Below are 13,949 nucleotides of genomic sequence, written 5' to 3' on the forward strand. Positions count from 1 at the left end.
TCGGGTCTATTTATCCACGAACAATGTTTTCGAGAAGTCAGTTACGATAATCAAGTCGTTCCAGTTTGTCTATCTCCTTCAGTTGTTGCACAATTGTAACGCGGTACGGTTTCAATTTTAATTCATGAAGAATTTTGTTTACGACAAGATGTGTATTTAACAACGGATTTTTGGGCAAACTTGCGTAGCGAATTTTTTGGCCTGAGTAATTCTCCTTTCAACATCGGCAATCGCCTGTCCTAACGGAAGGTTGCCTATTTCGTTTTGCATTTGAAACTGAACCTGTTGCACGCCATTTTTTAATTAAATCATGTATGCTACTTTTCGCTGGGATACAGATATTCGGAAATTTTTCTACGAATACTTGACGTGATTCTTCAAACGAACCGGAACGAATACTAACCTATCCTCACCTTTTCTGGATTGAATAAGGCATTTTACACAATACAACTGCATTAAAAATACTGCATTGCAACAAAACGTATGCTGTACTGACACGTAACCACCTGACAAACGGCAGCAACAATCAGTAGTAACATATACATCCACTAGTCGCGCTAGTTGTCTGAGAGTCTTTCATAAATAGTGTTGGGTAGCGGTTTCATTATAGGTTCGGTTTTATATTGCTCACTCTGTATAATAGTACCAAGAATTGAAACTCTGTTATGTCCATACTGATATGTGTAGACTAAAATGGTTACCAATCACAGAAAATTTGTTTGCTAACCGATGCAATTTCAGAATTTTATTTATTAATAAATTATTGTTATTTTCATTATCATAGTCAAAATATGTTGCAATACGTCAACTTAATTTAAAAAAAGTTTGTTATATTAAAAAAATATATAAAAGTACTGTAAATCGGTACAGTGCTTTATGTCCAAAAATCTAATCAAAATAAAATATCTTTATTTTAGAAGAGATTGAACTAAGTATGTAATAAATTGATTTGCCTTTCGAAAATCAAGTAAATTTTTAAGTAATATGACCTAATAAATGAATTCTGCTTTAGACAATTTATATCTTTACCAATGTATTTGAACCTTAATAACTAACTGTAAAACAACTAACTGTAAAAAATCGAGGGCGATTTTATTTATTTACCAACAAATTTTCTATTAACCTATGTAATTAAAGTTTATTACTGAAAATAATCTAAAAAAATGAAGTAAAATGTAAGAATTTCCTTCTTTACACCTTTATAAAATAACTAAAATTTACGCCTCGTATGAAATGAGAAAAAGAAACATTTTCTATTAATTAACAATAATTAATTATTTGTTAGTGCGATTTAATTCCTTATCTTTCTCTCCTAAGATTTGTGATTTTGGACCAAACGAAGTAGTTAATTTTAAAATAGGAAAAACAAAGTTAAGATGCCTTCAGGTTGCTCCATATTCGTTTTTTGAGTGCGAGACAATTGCAATTATATTCCTTTTTCACCAGATTTACTTGTTCAACTGCTGAGATCATTGATGCTAACTTTCAAGTTGAAAATAAAGTAGTCTGATCTAGTTAGGTGTTTAGTTTCGGTGTCTGCAGCACTTTCCAAAACTGGCTGATATACCTGCGTTTGTGTCGGTGTATAATATATAGTTGTGATTAGTTTAAAATTGGTATAAATGCGCACTACGAACTTGTGGAGCAGTGATATAAGGTGATCAATTAGTAGTAGTCTAACTGTGTCCTTTTTACTCCCGATAATTGCTCGCTGGAGTAGATGAATGATTTCTGAATACAAACTTATTTATTACAAGTTATTTGTTAACAATTGTTCATTGAAAAAATTAACCTGTTTCAATATGGTCTTCTTAAAATTGGTTATTATTCCCTAACAAAAGTATTTATTTATTTAAATGTCCAAAACTGGTTTCAAATACTTTTTTACATTTTTCAGTTTTGTTGAGATCTCCTTGTGTGAAAACGTCTGTATAGTGGTCATCTCTGGGAACCATTATTTCGTGCAAGTGTTTAAACAAACTCATACATATTAATAATATTCCTGCCCTACCATTGAAACTTTTTAAAATTTTCTCTTGTCATATTTTCATGTTTTGATTGTTTATAACTGCAATTAACATTATTTGCTATACACGCATGGAATACAGCAGTGTGACTAATTAGTTAAAATTATTTTAAAATTAATCTTTCTTTTGTAATATGACGTAAAACAGCATGTACATTCTTAACTTTTTTAATGATGTTCCCAACATTGTTTTATTATTTACAAATAAGTAAAATAATATTTAATCGTGTATTTATTTATTTATTTATTTTTTTGTTTATTATATTTCACTTAAATATTTTTTTAGGGGTATAACTTGTAAAACGTTTTGTTAAGTTTTATTGTATTTTTTTAATAATAAGAAACAAAATTGCTAAATTTGTGAGAAAAAATAGATTATTAGGAATGCGTGTTTATTTATCTAAAAAATAAAATAGTAAATAAATAAAAATGTTCTGGTGTAACAAATGATAATGTAGTAAATGAAACTTCAAAAATCAAAGAATTTAATAAAAAGCGTGTAATTATGAATTAAATAATCAAAGAAAGAATTGAACTCTAACAAAAATATAGATAACCAGATAAAATAAAGGCTAAATATCATTTATAACCTGCAAGTATTATTTATAAACAAAGAATTCAATCCGTTAATGCATAAAACTTTTATCAGGGACGTTTGCAAAGTTCTCGGTATGACACAGAGATGGAGAAAGTATTAATAAATGACTATGATATTTGTTAACTATTATCATTAGATGACTGCATGCTGTAAAGTTTCAGACGTTTGCGCTTAATTACTTTTTTGTGACCATCGATTAAAACAAACAAGTTTTGACGTTTGTTGAAAAATCATTAGAATTAAAGTTAGAGCTGTTAAAAAATGCTTTAAGAGATTTTACCACGACGGTCATACAAAATGAGTTAGTTAGATTCAGTTTTAAGGGATTCTTTCTTTAAAAGATTCTTTTTAAAGTCGAAACGGATACTACTGTTTTCCACTGTAAAAAACTAGTTTACTGAATTTAAACGTGGACGTTCATCCATTCAAGTAAAGAATGCTTGGGGCGCAAAATTCGATTACCGTCTACTACGACTGACGAAATCATCACAAAAATACACAATGCCGTGTTAAATGATAACGGATGAAAATTACAGAAGCTATCTGACATAGTCTTAGAAAAACATAGTCATTTGACAAGGTGGATTGGGAATTGCTATTTCAAACAATGAGGGAAATAAAGCTAGATTGGAGGGATAGAAGATTAATTCTGAATCTGTTTAAAACGCAGAAAACGGAGATTGAAATCAACGGCTTAAAGAGAGAGGCCAAAATATGAAGGGGAGTTAGGCAAGGTTGCCCACTGTCACCGTTTCTGTTTAATTTTTTTATTGAAAAAGCTGTTGTAGAAATGAAAGTAAAAAAAAATGGAATCAAAATTAATGGAAAATCCATACATTGTATCCGCTTTGGAGATGATATTGTGTTACTGGCGGAATCAGTAAGAATAATGGAAATTATGTTAGAAACAGTATCTAAAGTACTGACAAAATTTAAACTGAAAATTAATAAGAAGAATACAAAGATTATGATTGTAGGAAAAACAAAGGAAGGTACAAGGGTTGATATTAAATTAGACTGTACTGTTGTAGAGAATGTTAACAGGTTTTTATTTGGGAAGCACAGTCCCTAGCGATAATAAATGTGTGACAGAAGTAAAAAGAATAGCGTTGGCAAAACGAGCTTTCCAGGATAAAAAGAATTTTTAAAAAAGAAAGGATAAAAAGCAGAAAGAAGAAGGCTGGAAGCAATGGAAATGTGGATTTGGAGGAGAATAACAAGAACAAGCTGGGTGGATAGGAAAAGAAATGATCAAGTGTTATACGAAGAATGCTAAATGTTATACGAAGAAGAAGAAGAGCGAAATTGATAGGACATGTAATACGACCTGACCAGTTCTTGACGAATATATTTGAGGGCAAGGTTTGGGAGGTAGACCGAGAGCAACCATCATCAATAATGTTAAAGAAGAGATGGGCCTTGTTATAATGACTTTAAGAGAGAAGTGGAGATGAGAGTGACGCGGCTAAATCGACAAGGTGTAGCCTTTAGTGAATGATGATCATCTGACATAGATAAATCTCAGTAGACCTGTCTACTACAAATTTATAAGATGATTTTGGTATCAAAAAGCTTTCCTCTCGATGGATGCTGTGTTGGTTAACAATCAGCCAAAAACGCATTCGATTGAACATTTACCTATGGTGTTCAAACTTTTTAAACGCGATTCTGTAAACGATTTCTTCGACGTTTTATAACAGAAGATGAGATATAGATTCACCATTATACGCCAAAAACTAAACAGTTGGTGAGAGCAGGTGACATTTCACCTGCTCTCACCAACTGTTTTCTCATTAGAAAACGGTTCCATCTGCAGAAAAGTCACGATTACGGTATTTTGGGATTCTCGATAATCAGATTCACCACGATAATCTGTTTGCACACACGTCTCGGGTTGTTGCTGCAAACTCCATGACTTGAGTTTCGAAGTGTTTCTACATGCGCCGCATTAACCAGATTTGGCTACCAACAATTACTTTCTCTTCACAAACCCGAATAAATGGTTCGCTGGAAGAATATTTTCTTCAAATGATGGGTTTAAAGCTGAGAAACCGCTTTTTTCAGAGTTGCACAAATCGCATTATACAGTAAGTATTAAAAAGTTGAAAAATGATTATTATAAATGTATCGAATTGCAGGTTGAAAAATAAATAAAAAGATTTCTGATAAATTTTGTTTTCTTTGTCAGAGGAGAACTTTTCGAAAAATTTAGTACCACACATCTAAATTTACTTATATTTTTCAAGACGTTTTCGTGTTTGGAAATTATTATGGGGATCTTAATTTTGAATTAAGCTGTTAGGATAGGTCCCTCGATGAAAATCCGAATCACTCTCTTAGATAGGGCAGTCACAATATTCTTCTTTTTTTATACTTCTTCTTCTTTGAATCATTCTTTGCATTAACCCTGGTGTAAATAACATATTTTGTTCTTTGTTATATGCGACTAAGATACAGTAACTTCTTACTCTTAACTGTTCTGTTCTTTTCTCTTTTTCAGTTTTCTCAAAACTTCAATGTTTGCAACCCAATTTTTCCAAGATACTCATAAGAGTTCTCTGTGGAACCGTATTTTAAATCTCTGAAGCTTTTCAATGACTACAGAGTACAATGCCTGTAATTCCATTCTGTAATGAAGAAAGTTAAAGACGTAGCATCACACCAAATGAACTTTCAAATTCATGTTCAAATTCCTAACACTTAACATAATTTTCTATCTTAATGAAATTTACATGATCTTTTTCAGTCCTTGCTTTAGTTTTTTTTCCATCGTGTTTGAATTGAAAATGAATTTGTGCCCACATAATGAATTTCTTTTTACTTTGTTATTTATTATTTCCATTTATTACAGCATTTTGTGTTCTCTGGGCATAATCATCCTTGAAATTATTCCTTACCGTAAGCCCTTGTCAATTATTGGCAATTCATTGCCAATATTCTTGGCATAATCTTCCTGACATTCAGTGTTTAACGATACTCATCGCTACACTCAAAACCATTATTCTGTACATTAACGTCTGAGTGATAGCACATATTACACAATTAAAAAATACAACAGAAATTAAAAATATAGTAAAAATTAAATAGAGCTAATCATTTTTATCATATTTCTCATTGTTATAGATGATAATTTAGCAATATCATAAACTTTGAAGAGGCAACTTTATGTTATTGTACGATAAAGAAATAACGGTAGAGTATATAAGTAAATGTAATCTAACTTTTAAATATAATTATTATTGATATAGTGGAATTAATTAATTCGGTAAGGTTAAAATTTATTTTTTTATTTTAATTCTGTATTACACAATTAAAATATATTTTATTTAGTTTTTATTTAAAATTTCATAAATTTATATCTGATTTTTATTAGTTTTAAATAGATTATATTTTAGTTTTTTGTATGTAAAACCATTTTCAATAGCTTAAAAGGTGTAACATATAAACTTGGTACTGGAAGTAAAAAACACAATTTTTAGTAAACGGAACTTTGCCCTCGAGTACACTGTAAAATTTCAGTATATATATATATATATATATATATATATATATATATATTTATTATAATTTATAATAATTTTATATTAATTTAATTATTTAATATTATATTAAATTAATTATTAATTAATTTAATTAATTAATTAATTTTATATTAATTAATTAATTAATTTTTTATATTTATATATATATATAAATATATGTATTCAGCGAATAGAATAGCTTTATTGAAGGGTACGGCGATCTTGTGAAAAATGGGGTATCGGGTTTTCTACAAATCTTTACATTTTAGGGTCCAATTAGCTTCATCTAGACCAAAAAAAACATTTTTATATTATGTGTGTGCGTACATATGTGTGTGGCCCTCCATTTGGCTTTATATCTCAGCATTGACCTCATCGATTTTCTTAAAATTGGTCTCAAATATTTCATATATGAAGCATTGATAATATTAACTTTTTTTTTAAATTCGTTCAGGGGGTGGGCGGATATCGCGAAAAATCAATCTCAATGTTCTTCAATTAGTTTAGAAGAAAACTTCATTTTAGCAAATTTGTTAGCTACATATTATATAAATAATCGAAAAAAGTTTTTTTTTTAAAAATCATTTTTTTATTTTTCTCCTCTATCTCTATTTCGATTTTAATTTTTTTTCTCTAATGTGTACGTTGCAATCGGTTCAGTTTGAAACCAGTCAAAATTGATCTAGGGTTGGTCAAAATGGATAATTCCGTTGAAATCTGGAAACAGAAATTTTTCGCAATCACAATATTTCTTTTACTTCGTACAAGGAATTAAACCCTATTCATACGGGGCCCAAAATTTGTTTAAAACTCGGAAACTATTTTTTTGTTTTTAAACTATTACGAAAATAAAAATAAGACTTTTAATGATTGAATTGCAAAGATTCCCGGCTTCGCCGGAAAGATTTTAAATTAAAAAGCAGAGCAAGGTATTTACTTGGCGAGGCAGAAAAGTCATGCAATACTTTGCCAGCTTTTTTTCATATGAGAGTGTCTAATATACAGAGTGGAGAAAGAGAAAGAGAAATAATATGGGAACTGATTCTAGAGCTTGAAATGAGAAAACATTCATACAAATATATATTTGAAAACGTTTTGTTATTGAGTTAAAGTTAGCAAAAATTTCACCCGATTAAGTTCCCCCGGTGAAATGAGGTCATACTGAAATTTTTAAGGCGTTATAGGAAAGAGGTGTCTGTTGACCTGATAAATTGAATAAACAGGTCCCAGAACTGTATCTTCCGTAGTTTTCATGATGAAACAAAATTCTGTAACAAAAACATGTTTTTTTTTTTTTTAGATTTTTTAGAAATATATATATAGCGTTTTGGTCTTTCATCCGGAGGTCCCGGGTTTGGATTCCGGTGAAATACCTGGATTCCGGAGGCTAAAAAAAAATGTTACAGGAAGTAGTAATAAGCTATTTTTCAGCCACCGGTTTATATTTTGTTAGAGAATAGAGTAATATTGAGTCATTTTTTTAACTGAATAGTTATTGAAGTTAATAAAATTGTAATGTTTTATTTTGGTTTTTGTTTTTATTTTAATTTCTTAAAATTTCATTTTAAGAAATTAACGTCAAATCAACTTATTATCTCCCTCTGTAAAGTATCATGGCATTTTTTACAGGCAAAAATGTAACTCAAAAAAAAAGTGGAAGGTGATAATAAGAGTAACTTCAAACTTTCTTTGTTAATGTAATATATTACTGAATTTTTCTCTAAACTAATAACTATTAAAAATTAATTAACAGATTAAAGAAAAAAATTGTAGAATACATGGAGTGAATCGAAAACTATATGAAAACACAATTATACATTTATCATTAATTTAATTTGAAATAATAGTTTGTTTTTTTTTTACAAAGGTATGCAGGAAAAATATTTTAAAGAAGTATTAATACAGAACTTTATTAAAGTTTAAAATCTTTTTAACATCCACCAAAGTAAATCCTTTGTTTTGGCACTGATTTAAAACAAGAATCAATATTTAAACAAAAAGTGAATAATATCTATTTTAATTTGGATTATTTTAAGTCTATTTTTTCCCTAATTTTTAGATATTTATTTTAGTTTAGGTATTTTATTTTTATTTAAGCTATGGCTAGATATACAAAAACACTGTTTATATGAAGAAAATAAACGCTGTTTGTAGTACAAGCAAAAACGAGAAACTATGTGTTGATAAAAGTGAAAAATAATACTGTGATGAATATTAACAGTGTTAAGAGTGTGTTGATGAGTTTGAACAAAGGGTCTATGAAATAATGAATTAATTGAAAACAAAGATCTCTTATTATTTATTGTATCTGGATGATTATAAAGGTAGTGTGATAATTGTTTTCCGATGATACAGCTCTTTGCTGTGAATCTATCTCTCTGTGTCAAATCAAAATAACATTGAGACAAATCTGAAGAAAACTTTAGTAAAAAAGACTGATGTGAGCATTACATGACTTTCTTGTACGCCTATTAAATTACATATAGACATTTAAAAAAAAATGAAAAGTACATACGTATGAAAAGTACAAATAAATGACGTCTGTACGTACGTACGTACGTATCTCGCATAACTAAAAAGCGATTATCCGTAGTATGTTGAAATTTTGGATTTAGGACTGTTGTAACATCTAGTTATGCATCTCCCCTTTTGATTGCAATCGACTGAACCAAAAGTGTCCAAAAAAGTCCAAAATCAAAAAAAGTTTGGATTTTGGACTTTTTCATAACTGCAGTAATAACCCCTCATTGAGAGCTTTTCAACGATGTATCATAAGTGAAACTTATTTTCATTGGTTCCAGAATTATAGCCAAATAAAAGTTTAATTAATAAAACATTTGGATCTTTCCAGGGAAAGGCACATCGGTTTGAATCTTCATCTCCTTTTTTCTTTTTACTTTTTTTAAATTTAAATATATTGATTTATTAATAATTATTAACCCCTGATCGTAAATAAAAATTGTTTTGTTCTTTAAGTACTAGTGTTGCGGTCGCAGAAAAACATGATACACAAATACTAGACAGTTGCAAACTTTAACTTTGGTGGATGTTAAAAAGATTTTAAACATTAATAGAGTTCTGTATTAATACTTCTATAAAATATTTTTTCTACATATCCTTTGTAAAAAAAAACAAACAATTATTTCAAATTAAATTAATGATAAATGTATAATTGTGTTTTCATATAGTTTTCGATTCACTCCATGTACTTTATTTGTATTCTACAATTTTTTTCTTTAATCTGTTTAATTAATTTTTAATAGTTATTAGTTTAGAGAAAAATTCTAATTTAACTTCGTTAAATTAAATGACGTCACAAAGTCAATGGATCCTATACCAAAGTTGCTAGCCGTTCTGATTTCGACGGGAGTGTCCCGATATAGTAACTGTAATCCCGCGTCACGATACGTAGCCTAAAGTTTTCGATTTGGAAAGAAAATTTTAAAATCAAACTAAACAGACATTATTAAATCGATTGCAGTTTTTGAAAACTTAGTAAGTAAGGATGGAAGTACGAGAATTTCAAAATGGTGCGCGCGGCGTTTTTACAATCTTGGGATTTCCTTGCCCGTAACATTTATACAACATATTAATTAATTAATCTGTGATGATTAATAAATAAATATAACTCTGTTTAACATGTAATATTTTTTAACCTGGGCACCATCATTCACTAAAGGCTTGTCGATTTAGCTGTTTCACTCTCATCTCCGCTTCTCTCTTCAAGTCATGTGAAACAAGGCTCATCTCTTCTTTAAGATTATTGATGATGGTTGCTCTCGGTTTCTAGGTTTTTTACCCAAAACCTTGCCCTCAAATATATTCGTCAAGAACTGGTCATGTCGTAGTACATGTCCTATCAATTTCACTCTTCTTCTTCGAATAACATTTAGCATTCTTCGTATAACACTTGATCATTTCTTTTCTTATCCTCCCAGCTTGTTCTTGTAATTCTCCTCCAAATCCACATTTCCACTGCTTCCAGTCTTCTTCCCAGATCTATAACTCTTCTTATAACTTCTTCAGTTCCCTTCGCAAATCTAAAACTGGTCTTCTCCGAAATTTGCCTCAATTTTTCCATTTATTTGGCTTTTAACAATGTTTAGCATTATCTTTGTAGTGTGGGATAACAAAGAGATTGTTCTGTAACTGATGCAATCCATTGCATTTCCCTTCTTAGGAATTATTACATCGCTCCCTCTTCATAGCAACGTTTGATAAGCCTATACAAACACTCCTTTGTTGACTCTCCTAATTCTTTTAATATTTCTGCCGAGATGTTATCTGTGCCTGTTGCTTTGCCATTATTTAGGTTATTCAAGACGTTGACAAATTCTTCCTTAGATACAGGTGGTCCCATCAAGTCTTATCCACCCTATTTTCATGTTGAAGATATTCCCTACTGTTAACAATATCTTTTCCTTCATATAGCTCTCAATATATTTTTTCCATTTATCATCTACATAATCTAAATCAAAGAGAAGATCCCCATTTTTATCCCTTACTTTTGATAGGTAGTAAGTGAATACGCTGTATAGCAATGCATTTAGTGCGATATGACCACTGATCTCTATATAACTGGATAGAGGATTCACTTAATGGAATTTGTAAAAAAACTAGCGCCACCAAATGAGTGGCTAGAACTAAATAGAATGAAACGGCGCATGCGCAGAGGTAAGTGTAAGTGTAGGAATAAATCCACGTTTTGAACCGATGCAGTGGAAGTGTTCTGATTTTGTATTTTGAACAATGATTTCTATGTGACTATATATCTGATTTCTATATAAATTTTCTACACTGTCCGTAAATTCCTGCTTGTGTTGCGGAAATGACCTTTCTTTTGGTTATCTTTTTTTTTTAATCTCCGGTACTATTGTTAGGTATTGCTTCAGATGATGAATTGAATGACAAGTAGCGTGTGAAAATGCCAAGCCTGATCGGGATTCGAACCCGAGACCTTCGGATGAAAGGCCGAGACGCTACCACTCGCGCCAAGGAGCCGGCTCTTTTGGTTATTTGTCTTGAGTAAAACAAACATCCCTACCATCACGATTATAGTCGCGCAAGTGTGCAGTGGTTTTATTTAGTTCCCAGCCACTCATTCTGTACTGTTGGAGTATACTTCAATATTGAACACTTAATTGTATTTTACGCCATAAATATCCTCTATCCAATTATATAGAGCTCAGAATAGAGGTGACGAATATTCTGCGTCGTACGGAATTGTTAGTTGCTGAGTGACTTGGAGGCTGTATTAATGGTAAAAGTTAATTTTAAGACGTCATAACAGGATACCGTTCATGCCAGTTTAACAGTATCATGAAGATACCGTTAGACTGGCAACACAAAATCTAGTACAACGCATTTAAAAGTGCATTGAACACAACGGTGGTATTTTTGAAAGTTATCAAACCACATGAAATACTACTTGTAAGCAGCGTATTATCATTATCATAAAAAAACAGTAAGTATTCTTTCTTCCTCCAGTTATTTTCTACTTTACATAACGAAAAGTTTTTTCAATCTGTTAAAAATTAATCTGTTTTGTTAATAAAAGTCGACATGTTTAAAATTTTATTTGTTTTCTGTTGACATTATTTACATCAATCTTCTTACAATTAAATTCTCTACTATTTATGTTTAAAAAATGTATGATTTATTGCCAATATAACAACGTTATTGTACGTCAAACGTAAAAAATGTGTTTTTTGACCCTATTTTTGGCGTTTTACATGCGATATCTTAGAAACTAAGAGAAATGCAGTTCTGGGACCTATTCTTTTCGATTTCCCAGCTCAAAAACCATAAGAAACAATTGAATTTTCCCCTTAATTGACCTTCCCAGAATTTCAGAAAGCCTGAATTTACCTGGTGGAACTGAAACTCGGGCGAAATCTTTCACTCTGTATAATTCGCTAACGAAGTGTTTTCGAACCTATGTTTATATGAATCTTTTTCTTATTTTTAGCCTCTAGAATGAGTTGTCAAAGTATTGCCCTATCCTCGTGAATCACTTTGTATACATATATTCTTTTTTTTTATATTATAAAATCAATAAAGATAAACAATCAAAACAATTTTAGTTGAATTATTAATTTTGTTTTAAACAATCAACGAATTTTTAAAATATGTGATACCAGTTTTGTTAAAAAAAATTAAAAACAACTGAAAAGAGAGATTATAGCAGCTATATGTTTTCAATATTTTTTTAATAGATTCTTTTAAGCCGCTCCCATAACTCCACTTATAAAAATTATTTTTAAATATATTATCATATAAGAAACTATAAGATAAAAAATTGTTAAAACTTGTAATATAATCAATGTAAAACATATAAAATAATATTTATAATTCTGCTTATTTTTTTACAACTTAGAATGGAAAAATGTCAAAATTGTTTTTACAAATTTTTAAAAAGCCAAAATTAATTAACCACAAAATTAGATCTGATTGATAAACAATTATTTTTTACAATAGATTAGCCATCCTTTCTTACTGTTTTGAGAAGAATCAAATCAATTAAAATTTTAAAATTAAATGGTGTTTACCATAGTTTGTATCACTGAACTCATTAGAATAACTTGAGATTTATAGCAATATATTTTTTTACAATTAAAAAAACTGTTTTACTTTATATATGTAATCCACAAATTCTATTTTAAAATTAGAATAAAAGGATATAATCAAACAATTGAAGTCTTTATTACAAAAATATCACTTAAATTTTGGAGGATGAATAATGATATTTCAGACCTACAAGTAACACCATAATTTTTTCATCATAGAGACTGGTAGGGTAAGGAATATCAGAAACAGTAAAAATATACATTTAAAAACCATGAAGAACAACAGACTTCAAGTGTTTTAAATATGTTACAACAGTCACAACAAAAATTGGGAGACAGATAGTTCAAATAAATAAATGAATATATTTATTTCTGTTGTAAATTAGTGTATAAAAATGCAGTATCACTTTCACTAGTAAGTGGACAAAAAAAAAAATCACAAACATATACACAGATGGTAAAATTCTTCTAGGTTAAGACAGTAATCAAATTTTCATTCAGGACAAGACATCTTGTCCTGGAAGACATCTTACCAGGACAGGGATGAACCCTGTGTTGGTGGTGTGGGATCACCATCGGTGGTGATCACCAGGGGTGGTGTGGGATCACCGGTGGTGAGCCCTCTGTTCCTAGCCCTGATGGGCTTTACAAGAGGTTGTCTTCTAGACCCTCTAAACTTGATAGCTCAGCACTGTCATCAGTTTGGCGTCTGTCAGGATGCCATTGATTCGTAAGTGTATTTATACAACCTACTATCACCTTCATATGGCCTCTTCCAACCACGATCACCTACCAAACTTACAACCTTCAACTCAAATTAACCAATTCGTAGAAGCACAACCCCTTGCACCTTCCTCTAACACCCTAAGGTTTTACAGAAAAACTCTTCCTATATCTAACTCAATTAGGTTATGCACTCAGATCATTACTTGATTGAGGTTTTTAACACTAAAAATACTATCCTCATATCAACAAAACAAGTGTTGATAGTAATGACAATTTTCAAGAAATCAAGTCCTTTTGATTTCTTAAAAATGAAGAAACAGATTCACAAACAAGCCTCTAATGAAATATACCCTATTAGTCTCTGCTCTGGTGCACTTTTGGTAGCAAGGTCAATGCCTACACCCTCCCGCATTGCAGCTCCATCACAGAGTTTTCCACACATCCATTCTCATCCTAACAGCAAATATTTCAGCTAACCAGACTCAATATCAGTACATCTATCTTGGTGAAGT

At 30.3% G+C, this 13,949-nt stretch overlaps 1 protein-coding gene across 1 annotated transcript in view; it reads left to right on the plus strand.

The window, feature by feature from the left end:
• Positions 1-5,777: 5,777 nt before the first annotated feature.
• The window catches only part of LOC142326091 (uncharacterized), a 41,393-nt gene continuing 33,221 nt past the window's right edge, over positions 5,778-13,949 (plus strand). The window contains exon 1 of the mRNA XM_075368269.1: positions 5,778-5,889. The gene's annotated coding sequence lies outside the window, so the exon portion shown is untranslated. The remainder of the gene's footprint in view (positions 5,890-13,949) is intronic.

This window comes from Lycorma delicatula, chromosome 1 (genome assembly GCF_047948215.1).
Source record: "Lycorma delicatula isolate Av1 chromosome 1, ASM4794821v1, whole genome shotgun sequence".
Lineage (NCBI taxonomy): Eukaryota > Metazoa > Arthropoda > Insecta > Hemiptera > Fulgoridae > Lycorma > Lycorma delicatula.